The following is a 27,779-nucleotide window of genomic DNA, read 5'->3' as shown; positions in this document are numbered from 1 at the left end:
ATATAAACGAAAAAAGTTGAACTAAACACTGGGTAAATCTCATCGGGTGCTTGTTTTATAACTTCTCTCAACGGATTTATTAACGGACATGGCCTATAAAACTGTCAAAGTGTATGTCAATCTTCGGCTATGTCCGAAATTTCCAAAAAAAACAAAACAGGCTTGATGTGCGGTCTTGTCGGAAGTGACGTCACCTAGTGCAATTCGAAAGCGCCAATTAAACGATCAATCGAATCCGCAGTACGCGACATTGCACGCTCGTTTACTATTGTTTCCTTATTCACTTGTTTGATGCCGGCCCCCGTGGTGGAGTGGTTAGCACAACGCTCTAGGACGCCAGAGATCCCGGGTTCAAATTCCTGCCTGGACATCAATTTCATCATATCATCACTCATCCCCATCTTCGCAAACACGGGCGTCGCCAGAAATTTTCCTAGAGGGTTCGAATCGAAGATGTCGAAGACACCCCGTACCCTCAAAAATGTTGTGATACAGACCAGTGGCATATGCAGAAGTTTGTCAAAGAGGGGTTCATTTTTAAAATTATTGCATTATCGGTATTTTAAATCATGATATTATTATCATTACTATTACTACTACTAGTAGTAGTAGCAGTAGCAGATGAATAATATAGTACTTATTACAACCAAGATTACATGTTACTTCGAACATTAGTAGCAGAAGCAGCAGCAAACGCAGTAGTATAAGCTTCAAACCGTGTGAAAGTTACAAATTAACAGAGTTTCAGTGTTGCAATCTATGAACGTTTCGTACCAAATTCGATATCTCAAGGGGTGTAAGGGGTACCTTCCACGTAGGCGCCCAAAAGTCAACCTCACTTCCACGTAGTGCACCCTGGACTAAAGACTAACGAGGCTCTGGCGACTGGCCCCATGGCCAGTATAATTTTGTTTGTGTTTTATCCTTATTTGTGCTGAGTGTTCTTTGCAGCCTCGGCTTTTAACAACAGTCAGAACATTTTAATCTTTTATGATTTTAATTAAGCAACGTTAGAGTTGTTACGTGTAACGGTAAGGGACTGGACCCCGTATAGTGTGACGGGTGCAAAGTGGCCTTAGTGCTGACGCACCCAAAAATTTTAAAATCAAATCAAATCAAATCAAATCGATATCTCAAGACCATTTTTAAACAATGACGCAAAATGAGGTGAAATAAAATGCTTCGTTTATAAATTGCCATACATTGAAAAAAGTAGACTGAAATTTTCAGGGGGGTCGACCGACCGGATGACCCCCCTTTGCCGACGCCCATGTTCGCAAATTAACCAAAAGTGGCACATAAAGAGGAGTAAAATGAAGCAAGTCAATCAATCACTTGTTTAATGTCATGTAAGTCGAAAGTCAGCCAGGTTTTAGTTGTAGTTCTTCTGTTGTGTGAAAATTTAAGTGTAAGAACTTTTTAAAATGCTGTTTATAGGGCGACAAAACCAATGTGTTCTTAGCTTTATCTACCGATCATATTTGGCGCTGCAGTCGAAGTGCAGTTCGAAAGACTTTCACTTACAGTCCAAGATTTCAAGACCGAATGCGAGTTCACTCAAAGGATGCTCGCTTCAAGTACAGTCTTCCACCTTTCGGACACAGCCTTCGCCAAAGCAAAACAAAAGTCACAATGGCCGCCTCGTCCAATATGGCCACCACGCGAATTGGCCACTACGGGGGAGCTCACAGCCAAGAGACGAGTCAACGAGAACTATATCGGACGTGCAGGTAAGTAAAACTTCGTTTCTCACCGAGGCAACCTCTAGGCCGTTGCCTTGGCAACATGACGTCAGGAATTAGCTAGGTAAATTACTCAGGAAATTTCCATTAAAGTCGCTGGGTACAATATGCCGTGCTTGCCCATTGAAGGAATGGGAAATCATTCACAGAGAGGAATATTCTCGAAGTATCCGATGCAGCCAAATCAAATTAGGCTCCCTCCTAACGGTGATGTTAGCTCAAATAAAATTGCTGGGTGTAATTAGTTTATTATAGTGAACAACACGGCGTGCCTAGAAGGGGCTTGGGAGTGTTTCAACCCATTGCCCGAAATATCTGAAACGACAGCACTAAAAATGAAGCATGTGTGTGAACCTTCAGTAACCTACGAAAATAACATTGGCGGCTTTTTTCAGATTTTGTAAGAATTTTGATTTTGCCCTTGCATAAATTAATGGAAAGATGCAGGCTCCAAAAGTCTTCAGTCTGCAATAGTTAGTAATTTTGGTTTTACAACCATTGATGCAAGGCTACCAGAAGTACCAATTTAGTCGGGACAGTCCATTTTTTTAAATTCCTGTCCAGATTGTCTCAAACTGCGGTCGTGATGCAAAAAATGTCCCCCCTTTTTTTTGTTCATTTTACATTCAGACATGTTCATGTTAAGAATTGTTGCTATTACACAAATATATTTTTTTCTGAACAGAATTATCATGCCTGTTCGTTGGTATTGGTAAAAGAGAATTTATTGTTATATTATTTAAAAACAAATTTGAAAGTATTGTTAATACGCGGCTTACAGTACTATTCGTAGTGTGCCGGTTGTGCCTAGGCACACCCTAATGGGCTGCTTTATCAAAGAGAATGAAATACAGATATTTCAATAAGAGAGAAAATAAGCGGCAGTTTGAAAATGTCATTACTTGGTACAAACGTGTGCATTATCGCTGATGAGACGAGTGTCTATAGATTTTCGATTTTTTATGTCATTGAAGAAAGAAGATATTTACTGCATTCTACTCTGTACTACAGCGCCTTTCTTCTATACCTGTCACAAGCTGGACGTGTGAGAGAGCTTTCTCCAAGCTTACCCAAGTTAAAACTAAATTAAGAGCAACTCAGAAGCAGGATAGATTGGAAGCCCTGCTCTTGCTATTTGTTTAACAGGAAAAAGCTTCGTCTATTGATGTAAATGAAGTTATTGATGAGTTTAACAACATTGTACCTTTTGACAGACGTCTCATGTTATAGATGACGTGTATTTTGATGTATTTGTTTGTAACATTTTGTGTGTGTGTAATTTCTATGCAATTTGATTTTTTTCTACTACATATATTCAGAAATTTTCAACACTGTCATTTAGTGAATTTATATTCCTTTACAAACATCAGTGCAGTTAAAGAGTCAAGTGATTGTGTTGCAAAATATGCTATTAAAAAGGTACAAGACCTCATTTTTTTTCTTTCTGCACACCCAAATATAAAGTTCTAGCTACGCCTATGAATACTCCTGAGAATTGAATGTAAACAATAAGTACCAAGTTGCAAGCCGTGTGACAGCCATTGCCTGTAAATGACCGTGTTGCTGATTGATTGTCAGGTCATAGTTGGATTTTTTATATTACTTTGGACCATAATATTGCAATTCCATGATTGTATGTCTATCTGCAATACTACCATAGCGATGGTGGTCACATCTAATACTTCAACAGCATTTCGGATAATTTTGTTCCACATTTAAGGATCTGCCCCCATAAAGAAAAAAAGAATTAAAAGATGCTGGTTACGGGCCGGAATCGCAAAACCAACAAATGTGGCAGAATTGTTTTGTAAAGAACAAAATGCATTCTGCTGTAGTTAACATTTTTAATTTTTTTTTTTATTTTTTACTTTGGGTCCACTCAAATAATGATAATATAACTCACTTAGTATACTAGCTTTCACATCAAGCAAAGCAAGTGAAAGTTAATTCTATTTTATACTGCAAGTTATCACAGAGCCGGATAAGTATGCACTAAAACAGTAAAATATGTACGGTCACAGGCAATAAAAATTATGGTGACAAAAGTGTTACTTACCTACTCTAACACTTTTGTCACCATAATTTTCATTTTCTTTTTTTCCTGTTTCCAGTATTTCCATGTCATAGACCATCACTAAACACACCTTTTGTTGCCTTCAAACATCAACAGTGTTGCCACTGTACCTCATAATTTTTTTAAAACACCCATTTGGACCTGTACGCCTTTACGAGGTATTTCAGGATTGGCTATACGCGAAAACGATCGGTTTTCTTCTCTGAACTATAGATGGCGAAATAGTCCACCTACCCAAGGTGGAAATTGACGTCCAAATTTCCGTACGAATGTTTGACATGCAATTTTCCATGCTTTGTGGAAAAAAAATACACTTTCACTTACATTTGGCAACACTGCATGAACAACACTGCACCCCGTTTGTTGTTTCTATGTTTAAAAATATCTACTTGGACAGGGCTAACATTTGGTGTATGACTTATGTATGTACAGGTTTCGATTACAAAGTAACGCCACTCTTAATTCCCAGTTGCGCCGTTCGTGGGACACCCTGTATATGGTACTTTTTCAGAACTTGAAGCCCGACCCTGTGGCCGAGTGGTTAGCACATCGCGCTGCGACGCTAAGGGTCCCGGGTTCGAATCCCGGTCGGGCTTGGTTGTTTGTGAATGTCCATTCATCAATTTCATCATTTCATCACTCATCCCCATCTTCGCAAATTAGCCAAGAGGCACAAAACGCGAAGTAAAATAATCTAAATCAAATCAAAATCAAATCAGAACTTGAACCACAACCTACCTTTTGGTTTTGAATTACCTTGTTCATCAAATAGGTCATCAATATTTTCGGCATCTTTTACAATTGCATTAATAACTTGTGTACTCTCTTGTAAATCAGAAAAGGTATAATCGATCCTTGCCGGTCATACATTTTGGTCGTGAATATTCTATACCGGTAGCTATTTTCATGTTCACATTCTCAAAACCTCGGACATTTTGCAATCCCGGACATCATCACCCCGGACATCATCACCCCGGACAGCTCTAAAAAAAACAGGACTGTCCGGGCTAATCCCGGACGTATGGTAAGCCTAAGTATTTCAGGATATAGGTGTCTCATTTTTTTGCCGGTGACTGTACCTTTGTACAAATTTTAAAATATGTACTAAACCCATACAAGAAGTAAAAAATGTGTAACATCAAAAACGTTACCCGTCCTATTTTACTTAAACCAATTCCTGAAGTCGAACAAACCAAACAGAAATACAATATTTAGGCTAACAATAGTTTGCACGTTCGTGTTGCTTTTCCAATTCATGATCCCCGTAACACTATTCATCGAGAGCTATCCAAAGGATCACAACACTAAACTTGATCGATTAACTGTTTCAAATTCGGGTCAGAAAACAAAAAGTGCCCCGAATCCTCAATTGAAGGTTTGCATGCAACCTCATTGACGAGGTTTTAAGTTTACGTCCCGAGCGTTCCAAATGCTCGCTCTTTGGAATCTCCCGCGGAAATTCCGCTCCATTAACCAGCACGAAGGCTAGATTTCCATGCTTTCGGATGAAATAATAAAACAAATTCTACACGAAGTGGACGATGAGGATACTCCATTATTTTAATATTTTGTATTCAATATAATAGAATGTACTGATTGCTGTTATAGATAAGGTTCGGTCAGATGATTGGTTATTCAGTTCTATTTTTGTTTACATACAAGCATCCAGTTGCAGCGATTAGGTGCCAAAACGTGGGGTTGGGCAACGAAAGTTTACTTTCTCTTGGTAGGCAAAGCATTAAGAGGTCACACAGCAGGGGCAACAAGTTACAAAAGCGGGGGGCAATTGCCCCTTAATCACCGCCACTCACTGGCCTACGCAGGATTTATTTTCGTAGGGGACTGGAATTCTAATGGTGGATATTACAAACTGTGCTCTAGGAGGGGGTGGGATACACAATAAAGTATTTTGAAATTACTTTTTCTTAATAATTTCAAACGTTTTTCATGGACAAAAATGGTAATTTGGTGTAATTTTAAGGGGGTTTACATTTACCACTTTGGTTTATCCCGAGTTATTTTCTGCTTTCCCTTGAAAATTTTGATTCTCTCAAAATTTCTGGAGGGCTGTTGCTCCCCCCCCCCACCCCGCCGCCACTGCAACTCTTGTTCCTTTTCAAAGTCATATTCTTCCTAGAGAAGTATCCTTTGTAGATAGAGGCCTCCCCGATGGCGCAGTGGTAGCGTCGTCGCCTTGTAATCAAGGGGTCCTGGGTTCGATACCCAGTGGAGGCACATAGTGGTTCGGATCCCACTTTAAACTGTAGGTCCAGTCCCGATTAGCCTTGCTGTGCATAAAGTGGACTTAAAACACCAAATTAATCAATCCTTTGTAGATAGAGGACCGGGGCTGAAGCACCCTCCGCTCGTAAATCAGGTCCTAGCCAGGTGTCTTGGCTTGTCTCGTGTTGATGGGTTCCTAGAGAGAGAGCCCTGGTTGAGAGGTTCGAATAGCCAAATAATATAATTTTCATACAGGATCGACTGACTAAATCAATACGATTGAGCTTTCTATGGAGCGTCAGCATCATAATTTCAATCTTATACTATGTCCCAGGAGTCTGTGGACCAACACCCCGCTTTACGATATAAAGGGGGTAAATGGAGTGGCGGAGCAAACAGTGCGCGCTGCTGCAAACGGCTGGTAGCTGCAGTCGCGTTGCTCCTTCCCTCTTTCCCTCTCACGCGATCATTGGTCGAGCTCTCTCGAGCCATTACTTGCGCGGCGATTTGTTTTCGATCGTTCATTGCTCCAGAACAGCGGTTCTCAAACTTTTTTTCTCATTGTACCCTTTAGTTGTATGTAACTAAACGTCTAATGTACCCCCACCATTGGTTTTATTCGAATAGTGGGTTTTGGGGATGTTTTTTTGGCTGCCTGATTGGTGGGGCGTTTTTGATATGTTGGAGGCGTGAATCTGCAATAGAGCAAGGCTGTAGCTGTATGTGGAAAGATGGTAAACAAATAACATTAGAATTCTACGTTTATGATTTTATTGGGAGTACCTACGTTTACAATGTTTATGATTAATTAGTCACAAAAATAAAAATGTAAAACTCATGTATGCTAAGAAGTACAAGGCTGTCGCAGAGAAGGTGAGACTAATTCCTGTATACGAAAACAGCGACCTCCATGGCTAGCAAATGTACTAGGGTGAAAATTTGGTTCATTAGCTGCCGATTGAGACCAAAATGAGCGCAATAGGTCAAAAAGTCGTGACTACGTAGCAGTTAAAAGACAAGCATGTACATGGACCCCTCCAAGAATCATTAAAATGAAACAAAAAAATTACAAACCACAAAATTTTTATTCAGAATCAGCCATATTGAGTAGACGTACACTACCGACAAAAAGTTTAAGACCACCATGAAAAACGGCCAAAAAATCAGTATGGAGTGTTGTATGGAACCAACGGTTTCTGTCCAAGAAAGACGTGACGATGATACACATGGAAAATGCAATGTAGTCTAGTTTGAACCTCGCAAGACGCGAAACCAATTTTTTTCCGATGTGTAGCATGTGGTTGGCAAAATGGAAAGTGACAAAAACGTTGCTGAAGCTGGCAACATTGCAGCTGTGTGCGTGAAACTGGTCAGTACGGTAGCCAGACTCCTGCCGTATCCTTATCAGTGGTTCAGGGTTAGTTGCTGTTCATGCAGGCGACATTGCGAACCCATTATTGTGTGTGCAAGGTAAGTGGAGCTGTGTGAAATGGCCCGTCATCGTGGGGAACAGGCGATTTCGGTTGAAAAGCGTGCTGTGATATGTGCACTGAAAGATGAAGGTTATTCGGAACGCGAGATAGCAAGAAAACTGAATATTTCCAAGACTGTTGTTCATTGTGCATTGGACAGATATCGTAAAACCAACAGTCATGCTGACCGTGCACGTAGTGGAAGAGCTCGTGCAACGTCTGCAGCTCACGATAGATATATTACAGTAAGTAGCAAACGGAACAGGCGTCTAACAGCACCAGTCATCGCTGCTTCCCTGAATAACAGCAGAGTGACGCCTGTGTCTGTGTCAACGGTGAAGAATAGGTTGCGTGAAGAAGGGCTGCATGGCAGAGTAGCTACTAGAAAGCCATTGTTACGAGGTGTGAACAAGACGAAACGATTGGCCTGGGCTAAAAAGCACTGTGGACTGTGGATAACTGGAAACGAATACTCTGGACCGACGAATCCAAATATGAATTATTTGGCAGCAATAGGCGAACCTTTGTGCGTCGAAAGGTCGGCGAGAGAATGAAAGAAGAGTGTCTTGTTCCCACAGTGAAACATGGGGGTGGAAGTGTAATGGTGTGGGCATGTTTTGCCGGAAACCAGATGGGGGACCTTCATAACATTCAGGGAACATTGGTAAAAGAAGGGTATCATCAGATATTGGTTCACTATGCCATCCCCTCTGGTCGTCGTCTTGTTGGTAATGGGTTTATTTTTCAACAAGATAATGATCCCAAACATACATCCAAATTGTGCACGCGGTTATTTGGAACGCAAGGCAACAGCAGGGGCATTAGTTCTCATGACGTGGCCACCACGGTCTGCTGATCTTTCACCAATTGAACTGCTATGGGACCAAATCGATAGGGACATCAGGAAGATGTTACCCAGCAACACTCAACAGCTATGGGAATTCATCGACGATGCCTGGCGTAACATTCAACCATCCTATCTGGACAAACTACACTGGTCAACAGCCAAAATGCGACATGAGTGATATATACAATTTCTAGTCAATATTGGTCTCCTAAATACGAAACTGTAGTTAAAAATCGCAATTGACTAATTATAATTGAGTTACAGGGCATTAATGATTTGAAGAAGTTCCCTATATATATGGTATTCCATAGCTGTAAGAAGTAAATGTTGAGTTTTTCTTTTCTTATCTTATTTTTTTTTTAATTTGTTGTAAGGAAAGGGGGAACTGTTCAAGATCAGCCACAAAACCTCTTTATTCATTGTTTTGTGAGGTGTTAATTTGTGCAGACGTGATTGTGGCTTTATAAAACTAGGTTGAGTGTGTGCATTTATCAAAGATCGTGTTTGCGTATTACGTGGTCCGTTTCTGGTAAGGTTGACATTTAATTAAATTGCTGAGTGATGTTAAAAAATATCACGTAAATGCATTATCAATGCTAACAATGTATGTTATGTTTGTGGTCAAATTGTGTTTTCTGGACAGCGGAGAAATATTACCCCTGCTGTAAGAACAGCCTACAATCTATATTTCGGTAAATACTGCAAATTCGGAGATGAAGATAAGACTTGGACTCAACATTTCCGTTGTAAGACCTGCTACACGAATCTGCTGGACTGTATGAATCACAGAAGATCATTGGTGTCATTTGCTATTCCCATGATTCGGCTGGAGCCCACTAATCATACAGACGATTGTTTATTTTTTTGTATGGTCCCATCAATACAACGTATGTCCAATACTAAAAAGAACACAATTGTATTTCCAAATATTCGTTCTGCTTCTCGTCCTGTGGCGCATAGTAATGAACTACCTGGTCCAACATCCCCTGAATCTTATTCCGTAGACTCACAAGACGAACCATACGATCCACAACCTTCCACATCTACAGATCCGGACTTTGGAGGTGATGTTAAACTTACAGAACAGCACAAGGTTAGCCAAGGGAGAGCTATTAGCCTCCAGAGTTCAACAATGGAATTTTCTGGCTAATAATGTGAAGGTGTCATTTTATCGTGACGGTCAAAAAATGTTGGAAGAATACTTCTCTACCGAAGGAGATCTGACATACTGCAGTGATGTTAATGGTTTGTTGGGGGCTATGGGCATTAAGCACATCTGCGAATAGTGGCGGTTGTTCATAGATGCATCGGTATAAAGTCTAAAATCTGTACTGCTTCATAACAACAATCAATTGACGTCAATCCTTATTGGTTATTCTGTGTAAAAGAAAGAATCGTATGATAGCCTAAAATTCCTCCTTCAATCAATTAAATACAACAACTAGGTACATACCTATGGAAAATATGTGCAAATTTGAAAGTCGTTGCTATTTTAACTGAACTCCAACAAGGCTATACCAAATATTGCTGTTTCCTCTGCGAATGGAATAGCAGAGACATTGCTTTTCATTTTATTAAAAAGGATTGGCCATTACGTCAAAGTATGGAAACTGGAAATATGAATGTACATAATGAACCTCTCGTTGAATCTGAAAATATTATACTTCCTGCACTTGATATAAAGCTTGGACTGATCAAAAACTTTGTCAAAAAGTTGGATCAATACTCTTTGGTATTCAAATATTTACTTAACAAATTTCCAAAAATCAGTGAACAGAAGATCAAGGAAGGAATTTTTGTGGGTCCTCAAATTCGTCAACTTCACCAGGACGAGATCTTCTAACACCTGCTAAGTGATGTTGAGAAACGTACATGGAGTTCTTTCGGAGAAGTCTCCAACAATTTTTTTGGGAAACAAACGTGCTGAAGACTATGAAAAACTTGTAAATATTTTGGTTTCATCGTATCAAAAAATAGGTTGCAATATGTTCCTTAAATTGCATTTTCTACTCTCATCTCAATTTCTTCCCGAAAAGTTGTGGGGAGGTAAGTGATGAACACAGTGAGCATTTCCACCAACAAATATCTGGAATGGAGAAAAGATACCAAGGGAAATGGAGTAGAGGAATGCTTGTCGACTATTGCTGGACAGTAACCAGGGATGATCCTGAACTTCACTACAAGAGGGAAGCAAAGAGGAAGCGGATTTAATCCCACGTAAGTAGTAAAGAACACACCATACAGTAGTATAGCAGAAAATATTTATTTTGTGATTAATGTAAAAACTATGATTCATGAATTTACTTGGAAAGGCAGTTCGCATAATACAGTTCAAGCGTAATAGTCACATGCACACCAAGCATACGTCATTCCACTACGTTAGAACATTGGGAAACCCGACTTTTCGACAATACCTCGTATAATTATTAAACCGGAAGTCGAGTGGCATTTTCATTGTCAGTTTCGTGTTCAGCATCATGGATTGATAAAGAAAAGTTAATTTTCATCCATGTCGAAAAAAAAAAATTAAAATTTGTTGACCAGTGCTATTGGAGTATTTGCGCTGCTGTCATTAAGGCCCATGGCGGACATATTGATGAAAGCAAAATATGACGTGACATTAGTATGTATAGTGGATGTACCTACGGTATGTTTGTACTGTACATTGCCAAGCAGATTCTTGCATCTGTTTCTTGTACATTAATTACGAAATACATTCATTTCTACTGATTTTTGGCACTTTTTCCTGGTGGTCTTAAACTTTTTGTCGGTAGTGTACATCTTTTTCAAAATAGGCACCATTGACAGCTAAGCAAGCGTCCATACGCTCCTGCCACGAACTGAAGAAAACTTGCGCTGCGGTGACCACTTCTTTGTTCGTCATGAAATGACGACCACGTAAAGCGGCCTTTAAAAGTGGAAATAGCCAAAAGTTGCAGGATGCAAGGTCCGGGCTGTATGCTGGATGCGGGAAAATTTCTATTTTTCTCTTCGTCGCGTAATCCTGAAAAACCCGCGCGGTATGCGGTATCGTGGTGCAATATGAAGGAGTTCTTCAAATGCGGCCTCTTTTTTGCTACGTGCTGGCGCAGAGTCTCAATGACTCCTTGGTAATAATGTGGCTCTACTCAGTCTGTCTTGATCGGCATATGCCTGTTGAAACATTGCATATGTTTCCGCAGCACTTTTCCCTAAACGCCAACAAAATTTTATGGCATGTCGCTGTTCATCTTAAATACTCATCGCGAAAAGCAATGTTATACACAAAAACCTGGAGAGGTAAACGAAACACGTTCCACGTACATCAACACAGCTGCTCACTAACGTGGTTTCGCAACATGTGACAACTTGCTACGGAAACAGAATGAGTCATCCTACACGACGCGACTAGTGCCGAAACCATAGGCAGGGTTGCCAAGCCAGGAAAAAATCTGTCTCACCTTCTCTGCGACAGCCTTTGTACAATAAAAAACTTTAATTTTCACATATTTTTCCAGAGTTACAGAAAAAAGTAAAGTACAAAATTAAGTTTGTAAACAAACTGTCAAGCACAACTTTGAAGTTTTTATTGTAAATTCTCAGAGTTTCTAGTGAGAAGGATATGCCTGCATAGACTGACACAGTTTGTTCATGTCTGGTTGTGCACTTGAAACTTTCAAGCTGAGATTCGGCTCCAATTTAGTCTATTATAGATTTCGAACGAGTATTTTATTTCAAAACATATTAAGCAAAGATAAGAGTGTCTGTGACAAAAACAGACTTATTTTCCTGTTGAGTTATATAGCTATGACGTCTGAAACAATGAAGTCTGCTCTACACACCTGCAGCAAAAATATTGTGGTGTGTGTATTATAGATATTTCTCTTCCGTGCTGATCGCGTACCCCCTTCGAATAGTTCGTGTACTCAAGGGGGGTACACATACCACAGTTTGACAACCACTGCTCTAGAGATTATACCGCGACAGAGTGTAGAAAAACGTGCATTATTAGATAGTTGAAGCGAATTTTATCGGTGCTAGACTCAATACCCAACTGCCAATTATTATTGATTCTCTTTGCGCTCTTGTCAATATCTTTCATTACATAGCATTTCCTCAGAGGGCTTCACTCGTTTGCTCCCAATTATCTCCCTGTAGTATCTGTTACGTTTCCACACATTGAAGTATTGCATTCATTAAAACAAGTAACCTGTCCCAGAAACTGGGAAAAGAGAACCGTATGAACGAAATAATTCCAGTATTAAATCTGGCTATTGCCATCTCACGGACTAACAAAAACTGATTGGTTATGTTCCGTACTTCATATCTAACCTTTGGTATAGTTATAGTTAAAAGCTTAGTATAATACAAGGTGGAGGAGGAAATCCAATCCTATATCAACATTTATTTTTATTCTTTGGACACTCAGAAGTTAATATTCTAATCTTGTCAGACACTGACTCAGGATTTTTCTTTCGGGAGAGGCTGGAATTCTATAGGTGGATGCTTTCAGTGGTGCCAACTTATAGAGGCCCGTGTCGTGTTATTATTATTATTATATTTGTTATTATTATGTATTTGCGTATTAAAATCAGTAAATGACAGATTTAAAATAGCGAGTATGGTGCATTTATATCATGATACATCGAGGAGAATTTGAGATATTTTAAACTTTTTTTTAAAAGAATATCTCAGAACATTTCTTAAACATTAAGAACCCAATGTTTTTCGAAAGTTGGCTCCCCTGGCTGCTTTCTAGTGGGCGGCATACACAATAAGATATCTCGTATATTTAGAACATGCCAATCTCAAGAATGGCAACTGGGGGTCATTCTATGGGGCATTTACCACTGTTTTTTCCCGAGTTTTTAGTGTTTTTATTTGAAAATATTGATTTTTAAAAATTTCGTAGGGTGCTGTAGCGCCTTCAGTCCTCCTCTGCGTACGTCACCGTTCCCAGGGTTTGGTATAATGTAAGTAAAAAAGAACGAAACAACTTTGAATGTTTAATATAAAGTAACTATTTATGACAGAATCTAACTGAGAGGTAAAACCTTACGATTCACAAGGTATAACAGACATTGATAAATATAGATTTGGTATGTGTCACCCAGCACATATCCAGATGATAATTGAGTTGTTGTTATCACTGGCGCCATACAACTAAACAAATTGTATTTTTTTTATATAACTTTATTTTAAAGCAGGTTTTTGCTATATGCGTTTATAACGTTAGCGTATGATTATTGTCTTTGATTCTTTGGTTGGTTTCGCCTGCCTCTTACGCTGTTCCATTCTAATCAGTCTTTTGTTTGAGCCACCTCACTGAAAGTACGTATCTATTAGACGAATAGACGATTTAGTGAATGAAATCTTACCAATGTTTGTAATATACTACTGCATTTCTCTCTATCAGTTTGAAATAAAACATATTGACTGAGCGCAATTGCGAGGACAAGATGAAACTTTACCCTCCCCTCGCTTGAGGTACTTTGGGACAAAAAAGTTCCTATTATATTTTCAAATTTATTGACTAGTTGTGTTGATTTTGCCCTTCACAAAAATTTCTGTGTAAACTATTCAATCTCGTCAGAAATTCGCAAGGGGGTGAGGTATTGCTGTATTTAAACGGAGGGTTTAAGGGGGGTACAAATGGTTTAGTAAACATTTTGCATTAATTTCATAACAAATAATGTAGCACACGGAAACTGGACAGACGCTGTAACGTTCAACTATGTAACTATGAAAATGTTATGTTTTAGTAGATGTACGCGGCGGATATAATTTCTTAGAGACAGATCTTGAAATGCATCGAGTCAAGGTTGATGCACTTTTCGTTAATGGGAAATAATATTGCCGAGATTGCAACCTAACCTAACCTAACCTAACCTAATCTAATCTAATCTAATCTACATGTATATATAGACATTATTTGCCTTGCTTGGAAGAACTTTTCGTTGACCTGATTTTTATAAAAAAAGTGGCCACGCTACCACACCAACACTACGAACCCATCGCCCTCATTAGAACGTTAGTGGTACCTGTTTTCAGTTAAACCCTCCTAAGAGTGCACAAAATGCACTCGCGACATTGAACATCCCTTATGCAATTTTTATGCACTCTCTCCCCACCGCGTAGGAAGCAGTTTGGAGGACATATATTTTGGCAACATTTCGAACTTCCCGAGACATACTTCCGGTTGAAACATATCGATGTCACCGACAGACGAAAAATCCGGCAGAGGTCCTTTTGTACGTGGTCGCCCGCCGCATCGTTATCGACCCGGAGCCCAGTCCTAGCTGAACATCGTCATAGATCGACCTCTACTCGACCTAGCTGTTCGGGAGACACGGGGCACGCCTCCTTGTTATAGAATGAAAGGGGCCCCCTTTCGCTGCACGCATCTTCGTGACTATAGACGGTCTATTTTTAGGGGAAGCGCGCCTCTCTAAATAGCACTCTGATTAAAGGATGCTTGTTTTTGGTAAATAATTAACCGTTTCTGTTTCCAGTTGCGTGGTTGGAAATTTAACTCGGATCAGACCTAGAATAACGCACAACCCTTTTTCTATTAGTCCAGACTTTCTTCTGTGGCGTTGCCAGCATAGGGATGAAAGTGGCCTGTGGCCGTCCATTAAAGTTTGAGTGCACCCTGCTCCCAGCCAAATAGACTTGAGGATATTGAAAAAAATTCCAATAAGTACACAACAAAACGATTATACATTTACAATATAGCTAGAAGTCCAGAGAGGCTCCTAGTTCAAATTTCACCCCCTCCTCCTAATATAGTCATTAATTTGATGTAGGGTCCACCTGAGAATACAATCAACTTTTTGCTCACCTGAAAACATTTATTCTATCTTTGTATCCACCAAAATATGTTTTCTTCACACTTGTGCCCACTCGAAAATATTTAGTTAATTTTTGTACCCACCAGAATATGTTTCCTTCACCCTTTCGCCAACATGAAAATATTTTGTTGATCTTTGTACCCCCAGAATATGTTTCCTTCACCTTGTGCCCACTCGAAAATATTGCGTCCATCTTTGTACCCACCAGAATATATTTTCTTCACCCTTGTGCCCACTCGAAAATATTTCGTCCATTTTTGTATCCACCAGAATATGTTTTCTTCACCCTTATGCCCACTCGAAAATATTTCGTTCATTTTTGTACCCACCAGAATATGTTTTCTTCACACTTTCGCCCACATGAAAATATTTTGTTGATCTTTGTACCCCCAGAATATGTTTCCTTCACCTTGTGCCCACTCGAAAATATTGCGTCCATCTTTGTACCCACCAGAATATATTTTCTTCACCCTTGTGCCCACTCGAAAATATTTCGTCCATTTTTGTATCCACCAGAATATGTTTTCTTCACCCTTATGCCCACTCGAAAATATTTCGTTCATTTTTGTACCCACCAGAATATGTTTTCTTCACACTTTCGCCCACATGAAAATATTTTGTTGATCTTTGTACCCCCAGAATATGTTTCCTTCACCTTGAGCCGACTCGAAAATATTGCGTCCATCTTTGTACCCACCAGAATATATTTTCTTCACCCTTGTGCCCACTCGAAAATATTTCGTCCATTTTTGTATCCACCAGAATATGTTTCCTTCGCCTTGTGCCCATTCGAAAATATTTCGTCCATCTTTGTATCCACCAGAATATGTTTCCTTCACCCTTGTGCCCACTCGAAAATATTTCGTCCATCTTTGTACACACCAGAATATGTTTCCTTCACCCTTGCGCCAGCCTGAAAATATTTCGTCCATTTTTGTGCCTACCTGAAAATATTGTGTCAACTTTTGAGCAACAGAGTTTTCTGACAGTGCCACTGTGTCTAGATCGTTTCTCGTGCATCTCGTGTCTTATTTATTACTATGACCCATTCTCATCATCGATTTTGTAAACTCGTCTCAAGTGTGCTCTAAAATTCGTTTGGAAAACAGACATTTTATGAATTTTAAATGATCTGTTCCGAATATATATTGAAAAATTGTTATTTAGCGTCGCCTCTCTGTCGCTTTTGGCTAATCGGGGCGAAAGTGCACTACAGACCTTTAAAGAGGTAAGCCAAGTGGCGTATTTAATGGAGGTAATCGGGTTTGAGCCGTGTAAACTGTCCCTGAACAAGAACATATTGTTTATCGTAACTTGATTAGTTTAGTTAAACCAGTGCTCGTAGTGATGGGGGTGCAGGGGATACGTACCCCAGCTAGGAAAAAATGCATAAAGTACCCCTTCAGCTGTCTCATCGTCCCTATGTTAAAACATAGGAGTCCCCCAAGGCTCAAACATCTACCAACCCACATAATAATTTCCACTTTGAACACTGCTTGAAACTATATAGTGGCGATCCTGTTCAACTGCAAAACATTGTGATTCCAGCCAAAATTAAATACTGAATAGGTCACTGACTTATCATTACTAAGATGAAAAATAAATATTTTGAAAAGGGTAACAAGTTCCAGATACTTACGTGGAAGTGTAATTCAGATATACAGGTGTCATTTTAATGGCGCCCACAGACCACGGAAACGTATAGAGGACATCAAAACAAACAACATTTCTCAGTAACATTTTTCTCGTTGGTGCGTCATTTCGACGCTACAGTCGTTCAAAAAAGCTCGTTTTGCCGCCTGAATGCTGGCAACCACACACAACATTTGATTGCATTTGTGACCTCATATCCTGTCGTGAAGCGATGCGTTCCAGGGTTGCCAGGAACACACATATTCTGTGAAGAATGACATAGCTACAATCAGCCACATTATGTACCGTAACACGTTCTGTAACCTAACAGGAAGTAAACAAACGATACGAAAAATGGTAAAATAGAATTCAAGTGGAAGTGATCATATCAAATTTTGTCTCAGCTTGCATGTCAAATATTTGCAAATCTAGTTACTAAGTTGGCATCTACAATTTAGTCTATCCAATTCGTCCTTCTGATACTAGTTGTCTGTGACGCACTGAACAGAAGAAAATAGAAATGAAAGAACTCAAAATTCCAAAGGTAAGCAACACATAATATAATGTATATTCAGGGCATTATGAGGCAAGTTGGAAAAATGGTTGAAAATACAGGGATATAAGTAGTAGTAATACAAGCTCTCCGACGACTGTGTTTATCTATGCACTGGATACACATGTAATAGTTTGCAACTGTGAACAGGGCAGTATATTCGCTACTGATTCATCATTACATTGTTCCTGTCGTTGTACGTGTTTTAGCCGTAATGTAACAACGTGAACCAGATACTTCCGTTATCACCACAAAAGTACCACAAGGCATTTGGACACAAACCTGTAGATATCAACCTTGCAACAAGATTTGCAAATATTTGACATGTAGCTGGCCGTAAACAGCCACATGTAAGCTGTAAGTCCAATAAAATTTATTGTTTTTGATATTTGACATGTAGGCTGAGACAAAATCCAATATTGACACTTCATTTTGAATACGTTTTTTACCATTTCTCATATCGTTTGTTCACTTCCCCCTTCCCCTGAGATGACTGCTGATCTTCTGGCTGGTAGGCTATGATGTTTGGTCTACTGGACGCGTTTCTCGCTTCGTTTTACAGCTAATAATGTGGTTGGTAGTTTGTCATTTTTCACAAAATTTGTGTGTTCCTTGCAACCCTGTCATGCGCCGTTTTGCGGCAGGAAATAACGTCACAGATACGATCAAATGTTGTGTTGGGTTACCAGCATCCAGACGGCAAAACGGTCTTTTTTGAACAGCTGTAGCGTTGAATCGACGCACCAACGAGGAAAATTTTACTGAGAAAAGTTGTTTGTTTTTATGTGCTCTATACGAATCTGTGGTCCGTGGGCACCATTAAAATGACACCCTGTATAATTAATCCTGACACAAGTACTAATATAGTTACTTAATCGTAACTTATTTACAATAACTTTAAAAAATGACATCATTCCAGTAACAGCTCGGATTTAATTACCTGCGGTTATAAACAAACAAAATACATAGAATCAAACTAATGGGCATGTAATACTTCTCAGGATATTAGTAACAATGTTTTTTTTATTAGCATATAATGTTAATTGGACATTCTCTAGTGCTTATGCCTATTCTAGCAATACGTTTCGAGAGAAAAGCTCTTCTCTCATCTGCAGGTGAAACTTTTGTCTGTCGTAGGTTTATTTATGTATTTATTTATTTATTTTGCATGGTTTTTCATGGCGAAGTTATTATTATTATTATTTTATTTTTGACCTAATAGCTTTTTATCCGTTTTTTGTCCATTATAATATGCATATAAAACATACATAATTGCTTTACATTACAAATATCAGTCTTTCTCCCTATTTCACAGACATTAGATTCAAAAATAAAATCATTTCCCTGTACAATTGTATGTTACACTTTCTTAAAAATGTTAACAGACTCTAACCCATCCGGTCATCCGGATTGACAACAAAACTTGTCAAACTTATTGGAAGCTGACTTTTAAATTATATGTTTTGTATAATGTATTTCTTTCCCTATTATATTTTGTACATTCCAGTATTATATGTTGCGCATCTGCACTTTCCCAACCACATTCACATCTGTTTTTGTTCGTTACTCCAATTCTAAATGAATGTTGCCTAGTATATAAATGGCCCGATCTTAGTTAATTAATACAATTTAAGGCTGTGGAGGCCTTCTCTACCACTTAACCAAGGTTACATCTATATTTTTATTGTTGATATAGTATATATACATATACACATACATACATGCATGCATACATATATCGGCTCTATCCCAGCCACCGGAGAAATAATAATGTCCGCCTGAAAACGCAGTTTTATAATAGGTAGACCTAGAAGAGGCACTGGGCAATGTTCAATTAACATTGCATTGCTAGTATGCATTTTCTTATTTCCTTTCAATGACTTTAACCTCATTCTTATCACAGTCGTTTCTAATATTGTGGTTGTCCACATCTCTTTGATATTATATTATTTATTTGTTTCTCCAGGCTGTTGTCATGCAAACTTAAGTCCCCATTGAAAATCAAGCTGGAAGAAAGAATCGCAAATGTAGTTTCAAAAGAGCATGCAACCCACCTTTCTACTCACTTTCGTTTGCTGTACAGAACAAGAATCATGCAATAAAAACAACCACCTTTCGTTTCGAGAGGGAATGGACTACTCTCATCAAACTAGGTGCTTCTATAGACAAACCAAGTGTTAATTATTAATAATTAGAGCATGCATTAAGTTAAAACGCACCTTTTTCGTGATGGTGGGTTTTCTTTCCTTGTTCACTCGCCGTCGACCGAACCAGCTCGTGATCATGAAGGTTCATCGTTGGGAATACAGCTGGAATAGGGACAAAATTGTATTAGGCCTTTAGGCCCAGTGGTCTTCTGTTAACTGTGTGTTAGAGACTGCATTAATGTCTGAATGGGACCGTTGAAATTAACACATTGTTGACGGTTGACATAATTGGCGTGTGATTTCCCGTCATTCAGAAATGACGTCCGACGTAAATTACCCAGAATGAATTTAGTGATGTTATTTCCGAAGCATTGTACAATGTTTATTATTCAGACTTTTCTGTTCAGAACTTGTTGATGTGAGTGCATTAATTTCTTGGATTTTAACATTATTTCTATTGTCTCGATTATGCTACCATCTATTGAGCATTTTTATAAAAATCAATTTAAGGTATGGAAACAACGTAAGAAAAGTGATATTTTTCGTGCTGGATGAGATTAGTGTGGTGTGTTTGTCTTGTTAGGTCTGAAGTATTAAACAGTGTTTATTATTCAAAATTTTTTATTGCACATTTACTATGTAAATGAAAGAACTCAATAAATTTGTACATGATTTATTTTGTCCTCAACGTGCTTCCATCTATTGAGCATTTTTTTAAAAAAGTTTGTTTTTCTATATAAGTAGGTCAAAAACATAAGGAAAGTTATATTTTTCGTATTGGATGGGAATAGTGTAGCACGCATGTGTCTTGGTACACCCATATTCCACACATCAGAAAAACATGACGCCAAGGGCACATACGTACTTAATAAACATTATTACGACCGGAAGTTATTGAAATTGTAATAATTGTAAATATGAGTAAGTTAGATGGTTCAGGTTTGTCATTTTTAGAACTTTTTTGTTGTCACGTGATAAAAGAAGGTGTGGTGGAATAATGGTGTACAAGAATGACAGCTGACCATGTGTATATCAAGACTTGAATCACTGGGACATTAATGATTTGCCTGAAATATAATAGTAGCAATATATCTTAGGAAATTGGCCGAGTTTGTCGGGTTAGTTATTTGTCACAACGATGTCATCAGTTTATGATATTTTACTGTGTATTGACTCAAAATTTGCATATATTACTAGCGATTAATTGCCAATTATGGGCATAGAAACATCAAAGTTGACCAGTCAACAGGCTATAAGGGTAATGAACAATCACAACTCGTCAACAACGTGTTAAAGGCTCAAAATTCACTCTTATTAGCAAAATCTCGCTCTGTAGTAAATAATAAAAGAAAGACTTCTATACACTTGCATTAACTCTCTAGTGGGGCACAACTTAATTCCAACAAATTCCTTTCCTAGAGGTAGTTTGTTTGACTCGAGAAAAGTTCCTACCCTCTATTGCTAACAGCAATATATCGCTGTTAGAGTAATCTCGAGTGTGTGTGTGTATATAAACATGCACATATATGTTGAGGAATGCTCAAGGAAAATAACACATTTTAATGGTAAATTCGACATATCAAGACGATCAAAGATTTTTCTCGATTCATAGGCTTTAAATTTATAGAGAAAATGCTACAGCTAGTGTTGATTTCTGGGTAACACTTTACTATACCAGAGACGGATTTCTTCAAATTTACAGGAGAAAGTACTTACGCAAATCATTTTCTGCAGCGTTGTTGATGTTTGGGAATGTAGTTTTGATCCATTTTAATCCGAATGCATGTGGTTTTCTACGAAAATCTATTTCCGACGCGCTATTGCTGCTGCCGCCATTTGCTTTCTGCACGAGAGCACAATACGCTCTCGTATTGTCCGTATATGCTAAATTGAACGAAAGGAGTGCTAATGGAACCTAACCTAACAGGCCTAACCTAACCTAGTAGGCATACCTCGTCCCCGTGATGGTTCGTGGGGCTATCGTGAATTTTTGGGATAACGTCAATGGTTTTTGGGGCTACCCGTGGATGGTTTGTGGGAAATAAGGAACAACAGTAAGTACTCGTTAATGTAAGAAATAGACATTATTTTCGTTAGAAATTCATTATTTCACCTAAAGAAATGTTCCGCAATGCAGAATAGTACGTTAGCAATGTAAAAAATTGCAAAATAAATCATTGATAGATGTCTCCGGTATAGTAAAGTAGTACCGATTTCTGAAATCAAGGATGACATCGTTCATTTGTTGTTTCTTTTTTTTTTTTGTCTGTTCGACAATAAGAATATAAAATGTAAATCTCTCAGTGAGGAACAGGCGCTTGAAACAATTGTCTACACACGCACACATATGATAAAGTGTGTGGGGGGGGGGGAAGATTCCACTTAATTGTTGTTCACAGAAACAAGCCGTAGTTCATGACAGTTTTATGTTCAGTACACTTCGTATGTTCACTAACTGCAGAATGTCCTTGTCAACAGTGGCAGTAACATTTTCTATTTTGGTCTTTAGATCATTGACATCAGTGACTTGTAGTTGGTTTGACGAAACCTAAAAAAAATGGTTCAGGGGTGTAACGTCAGGAGACGTATAAATGAAGGCCTCGGGTCTAAAACATGGTATGTCACATTTTGGTCATTTTTAAATTTATTTATTTACTCAGAGTTTCAGATACAGTCTTATTTGGTCATTTTACACTGAAACAACATAAAAGTAGAAACAAAGAATAAAAAAAGATAAAAACAATAACAAGATGGGATAAATTTACATGTTTTTGGTCAGTAATATACAAAAATTACGTTCTGGAAGGAAAATATCTACATTCAGGGCAAGTTTGTTGTAGATTTCTGGGAGCCTGTAAAACAAGGAGTGTTGTAGAAGGGATAGCCTAGTGGTTGGGTTGTGGAAGGTTTGCAGGTTGCGCGTTTGGTTTTGGGGTACCCTAAGTGTGAATTCCCTGATTAGGAGATCTGTTCTGATTTTACCATTTATTATATTGTATAAAAATTTCATGTCAGCTAGATCACGACGAAAGGATGGAGTGTGAATATTCAGAGCAGCCATGGTGTCTGATTTGGATACATGTCGATAGAAGGTATTCTATGGCAAACATTCGCAAAGAAACTGAGAACAGAATCTATTCTGGTGAGATTGGTTTTTGAGGCCATTGCCCAAATTGGGGAACAGTATTCAAGGATGGGCGAGATGAAAGATTTAAAGAATAAAGCAAGAGATGATGGGTTTTGAATTTCGCTAAATCTGTATAGAAGACCGAGAAGGCGCATGGCTTTTTTAGTGGTAGCTATAATATGATTATTAAAAGTGAGTTTTTCATCCATGATAATACCTAGGTCCTTTTGGGTGGAAACGTTTTGAATTGGATTGTTTTCAATAGAATAAGTAGACAGCACTTTGTTTGTTCTTTTTTAGGGAATAAGTAAGGAAAGAGCATTTCTCAGGGTTTAGTTCTAAATTCCACTGACGACTCCACTTAAGTTCTGTGAGAGCATTTTGAAGAATCATCATGTCAAGATGCGGTGAGATCTCCTTAAAGAGTTTACAGTCATCTGCAAACAAAAGTATATTGATAGGGAGGGAGGACAGTTTTTCAGGGAGGTCATCCATGTACAGAATTAATAGGAGCGGCCCTAAGACACTCCCCTGGGGAACTCCAGACAAAACGGGAAGAAAGTTAGAAGATGTACCTGAAAGAACAACACGTTGTTCACGCTCATGGAGGTAGTCCTGGAGTAGAGAGAGAAATTTGCCATGGATGTTAAATCTGGATGATAATTTATGAAGAAGAAATTTATGATTAATTTTGTCAAAGGCTTTCGAAATGTCCAAATATATAGTGTCAAGTTAGGAGTTATTATCAATAGCTCTGGCAGCATTCGAAAGTTCATTAAGAAAATAGGTAATTAGAAGCTATACTGCAGATACATTTTTTCTGTGTTGTGTTTACCGATTTCAGAAGGCTTCACTGAGTCCAATGCAAATTGTATGACATGGCAATTTTACTTGAAAGTCGAAGGATGGAACATTTTACTTTGTAACTCAAAAACGACCAAAATGTCACTTACCATGTTTTACACCTGAGCCCTTCAATTTGAATTATTTACTCGTTTCTCTTTCAGCCGAATTCTTATCACTCTCACTTTTGTGCGAGTGGTACAGCCATGGACACTTCTGGGTTGTAATAACCCTATTGAAAGAGCATTGATGTAAGCTCTCGATGCCAGACCACCAAGCGCCATGCGTATAGACAACCCAACCAACATTGCAGCAATGTTGCAGCAATGCTGCTGCTTGTATACCAATCACGGGTATACATCTCAGTAAATTGAACAGTGATGCCAAAGAGAAATACGAGATTAAAGTTGTCGGACGTAATGTTTCGTGTTCTCGACATGGAATAATACTCGGTCCACGTTATGTTCCTTTATTTAATACTGTTTGGAAACGAATCTGACGGAACTTGATTTACATTTTAGCTTCTTGCATGACTTCAAAATCTATATTTTGCAATTACATTAATGAATTGGACGAAAATAATACCTAGAACAACATCCAACATACTTGTGGGTGAATTAGAAGTTGTCATTTTGAACCTCAGCGACTCCTCACTGGGTGGAAGCTACGCAACCGTACATCGAAAATGGGGGAGTAGAGTTTAGAAAGAAATGGAATGTTCTTCGAAAACTGATTAATTTCTTATAACCAGCAGGGCGTTCGTAGTGGAGTAGTTTGCATAACAGGCTACGACGTCAGAGGTCCCACGTTTGAGCCTTGGACATATTATTGTGCATACCCCAAACGCCTATATATTTTGTAGCAAAGTTCCACTGACATCGTCGGGGGACACTTTGTCAGTGATATATTTTCATTCGTTATGTAACCTGTTATTATTTTATAATAATATATTTTCGGAAGTTTTAATCGCAATATTTTACGCACATTTATGTACTCAATAATTATGGTTACAATATATTTTCTTCCTTTCAGAAAAGTGTTCCTAAAATTTTCTACTAAACAATAGTTTACTGAAAATACTAATGGCAATGTTCTTTAGAGCTCGGTTATGAATTTCTGGCCGGTAGTTATTACATACCAAATATTCTACTGAACTTAAAAAATATAGTGGAATATGTTCAGTTTGAATAGTATCAAGTTTAGAGGAGAGCAAAAAATATTAGACTCGTCGACATGGGTTTGGTTGTCTCGCAATTGACTATTGTCACTGAATAATTTCGGCATGCTGGTTTCAAAAATGAAATCAATTTTTACCCATCATGTACAGATTTTTTCAGAAAACAGCAATACAGGGTGTCCATAAATTATCTTTACAACTTTAGACGTGAATAACTTGAAAACTATACTAGATAATGACAAACTGTTTTCAACATGTGACAAGAAAACTCATAAAGTTTATCTTATTTTGCAGGTGACGCAGATTTGAGAGAAATGTGGACGCCACAGGAAAAAGCTCAGTGTGTACCCTGGTTTATAGAGATTTGTCCGTAGGCTTTAGTGCCTGAAGCTGCTGCACCTTGGAGGCATACAGACGTAACCTCTTGTGCAAAACTTTGTGCACTGTTGCTCGTCGCATTGCCAACTCTCTGGCCGTCGTACGCTCTGATTTTGTCGGACTCATTTGCAAATGCCTGCCGCACCCTGTCCACGTTGGCGTCTGACACAGATGGCCGACCGCCCCCTGTTTATGGAGAACACTACCCGTTTCCATGAATGACGTATGCCAAGCCCGAATGGTGGGTCGCGACGGTGGTTCTCTTCTATACTGTGTCCGAAAGTTTCGTTGCACTTGGGTATCGGACTTCGTCTCTATAAACCAGGCTACACACTGAAATTTTTTTCCTGTGGCGTCCACATTTTTCGTCAAATCTGCTTCACCTGGAAATTAAAAAAAACTTTATGAGTTTTCTTGTCACATGTTGAAAACAGTTTGTCATTATCTAGTATAGTTTTCAAGTTATTCAAGTCTAAAGTTGTAAAGATAATTAATGTAAACCCTGTATATTCATTTGCTTGATTTTACAATAAAATATGTAGTTCCATTATTTACCAATCGATGGCTCTGTTTGATTTTCTACATTACAAATTTTGTACCATAAATGAATAAAGAACTGTATAAACATTTAATCCCTCTTCCACGTGACACATTGCATAAGTGTTTGAACGAGCATGATATTTTCTGTTATGCCTGCGGGCAGGCACGTATCCAGGAATTCCTTTCGGGGGGGGGCTCAACACCATTTTTTTAAGGGGTATAGTAAGAACCTCACAAATGTTCAAGACCAGTGGTGGCAATTGGGTTCCAAAATTGGGTGGGGGGATGCGGAAGGTGTTGCAAGGAAAGTTTACTTTCTCTTGGTAGACAAGGCTTAACATTAAGAGGCCATAATGTTGAGGCAAGAAAATGAAAAATGTGGAGCAACTATCCCTTAAATCGTCGCCACTGTAAGGCTGTCATTTTAATCAGAACGTGAAATCGGAACATTTTTTACCACTCGACTCCTCTGTTTCCATGCATTAACATTGTGTGCCGGAACCATCTCAGTATGTGTGTTTGTCAATTTCTTCTCATCAGGCATAAAGACATCTATGGTGTCTGAGTGTTTTTACGAAGCTGTTACACATGCACGGGATGGACAATCCACTCGACAACGCGAGATTCAAATTGCGGGCTGCGAACTGGACGCAGCCTGAACATGACTAACGTGTCTTGTCCTCCCATGTTTGCAGCTCTTATAAAAGCCGAAACCCACCAAATTGTTCAGATTCAGGCCTTAGCACTCACAAGCACGAAATAAAGGAAGTCTTCTCGAATACAGGTGGATCACGAAACAACCCTTCCGTTCCCATCACATCTAATGTTTCGTCTCCCAGTATGATCAAATGCTCACTCATTTACCTCCAGTGACGTGCCCAAGGGAGGGTTGGTGAGGTAGTAACCCCATTTGACCCAGTATTCTTTTTTTTTTTTAAAAAAAAAAAAAAGAGGAACGTCAAAGACAGGAAAAAAAGTGGCAAAATCCGAACTGACCACCAAAAATAGTATGCGTAACCCGTCTCCCTTCCGAAAATCCTGGGCACACCTCTCTATCTCGGACACATTTTTTTAAAATCAACTCACCAGAAGTTTTTATCATTCCGTATTGGAGATTGAAGTAAGATGCGTTCTTCCTGCAGGTTTGTATATGATCCTTTAGGGTGCTGTCGTCTGCCTGCCTTCACACCTAACCTTAACAAGGCCCTAATTTTCCATCCTTGTGACTTGGATTTTCAAGACTTAGGAAGGTTTCAGACCGGACGGACACGCGATACATGTCGATTGGAATGGGCCAATCAACAGCAACGTTTCACACCGTAGCGACACAAAAGGCCGCACAAACCTAATCTTCAGGCAACACGGTGTGAAATCTCGCTTATTAGGCCACTGTCATTGTCACCTCGAAGTAGTAGCTCTTGTTGACCACAGAAAAAAATTCTTCTCAATCGGTGGGAATGCTCCTCAGTTTTCTTCTCTCTCCTATATTTTCTGTGCTTGTTCACTATACAGGCGACACCTTACGATTTCATATACACAGGACATGTACTATGTAGACATTTTAACGAAAAATCAGTTGAAGTCAAGGATGGCTAGGTGGCTCAGTTGGTAGAGCCCTGATTTGGGTTCTGGTAGAGCCTGCAATTTCCACCTAAAATGTCTACATATCGAACATCTTCTTGCTTTCTCTTCTCGACATTCATAACATTTTCGGCTGTCTCTTTATGGTAGTTAAGTGTTTGAATGTGTTTCGAACCCAGTAGGCTTAAACAAAAGTATTTTTTATACCATGAAATTCTCGGACTGCATATACGAAATTTAGTTCTGGCAAAACTAAATCATCACTCAAAAATTAGATTTTCAGTTGATCCATGGAGAGAGAGAGCGAGAGCGAGAGAGAGAGAGAGGGTGGGGGAGCTTGATTTCTTCGGCCCTCGAACCGAACTAGCACTACGCTGAGGCCCCGGAAGTTCTGCTGTCGTCAATGTCTTCATTTTCGAATCACTATATCTTATAAAGCAACCAGAGGACGTTGACTGATCTGATCACCAATTGACTGTATGAATTGTCACACTTACCTCTGAAATCTCATTAACCGATTCTTTGTACAGATCAACAGAAAAATTGAATCCGTGTATTTATATCCTCATTATATTCTAGAACATTCCGCAGATAAAATGATTCGTTAATATTG

At 38.8% G+C, this 27,779-nt stretch overlaps 1 long non-coding RNA gene across 1 annotated transcript in view; it reads right to left on the bottom strand.

The window, feature by feature from the left end:
• Window positions 1-27,779, bottom strand: part of LOC145992130 (uncharacterized) — a 59,945-nt gene that overhangs the window by 19,732 nt on the left and 12,434 nt on the right. The window contains exon 2 of the long non-coding RNA XR_014442128.1: window positions 19,593-19,682. This is a non-coding gene — a long non-coding RNA (uncharacterized LOC145992130). The remainder of the gene's footprint in view (window positions 1-19,592; window positions 19,683-27,779) is intronic.

Source organism: Lepisma saccharinum, chromosome 9 (genome assembly GCF_977018435.1).
Source record: "Lepisma saccharinum chromosome 9, izLepSacc3.1, whole genome shotgun sequence".
NCBI classification, from domain to species: Eukaryota; Metazoa; Arthropoda; class Insecta; order Zygentoma; family Lepismatidae; genus Lepisma; species Lepisma saccharinum.
This window is presented reverse-complemented; position numbering and strand designations above follow the sequence as displayed.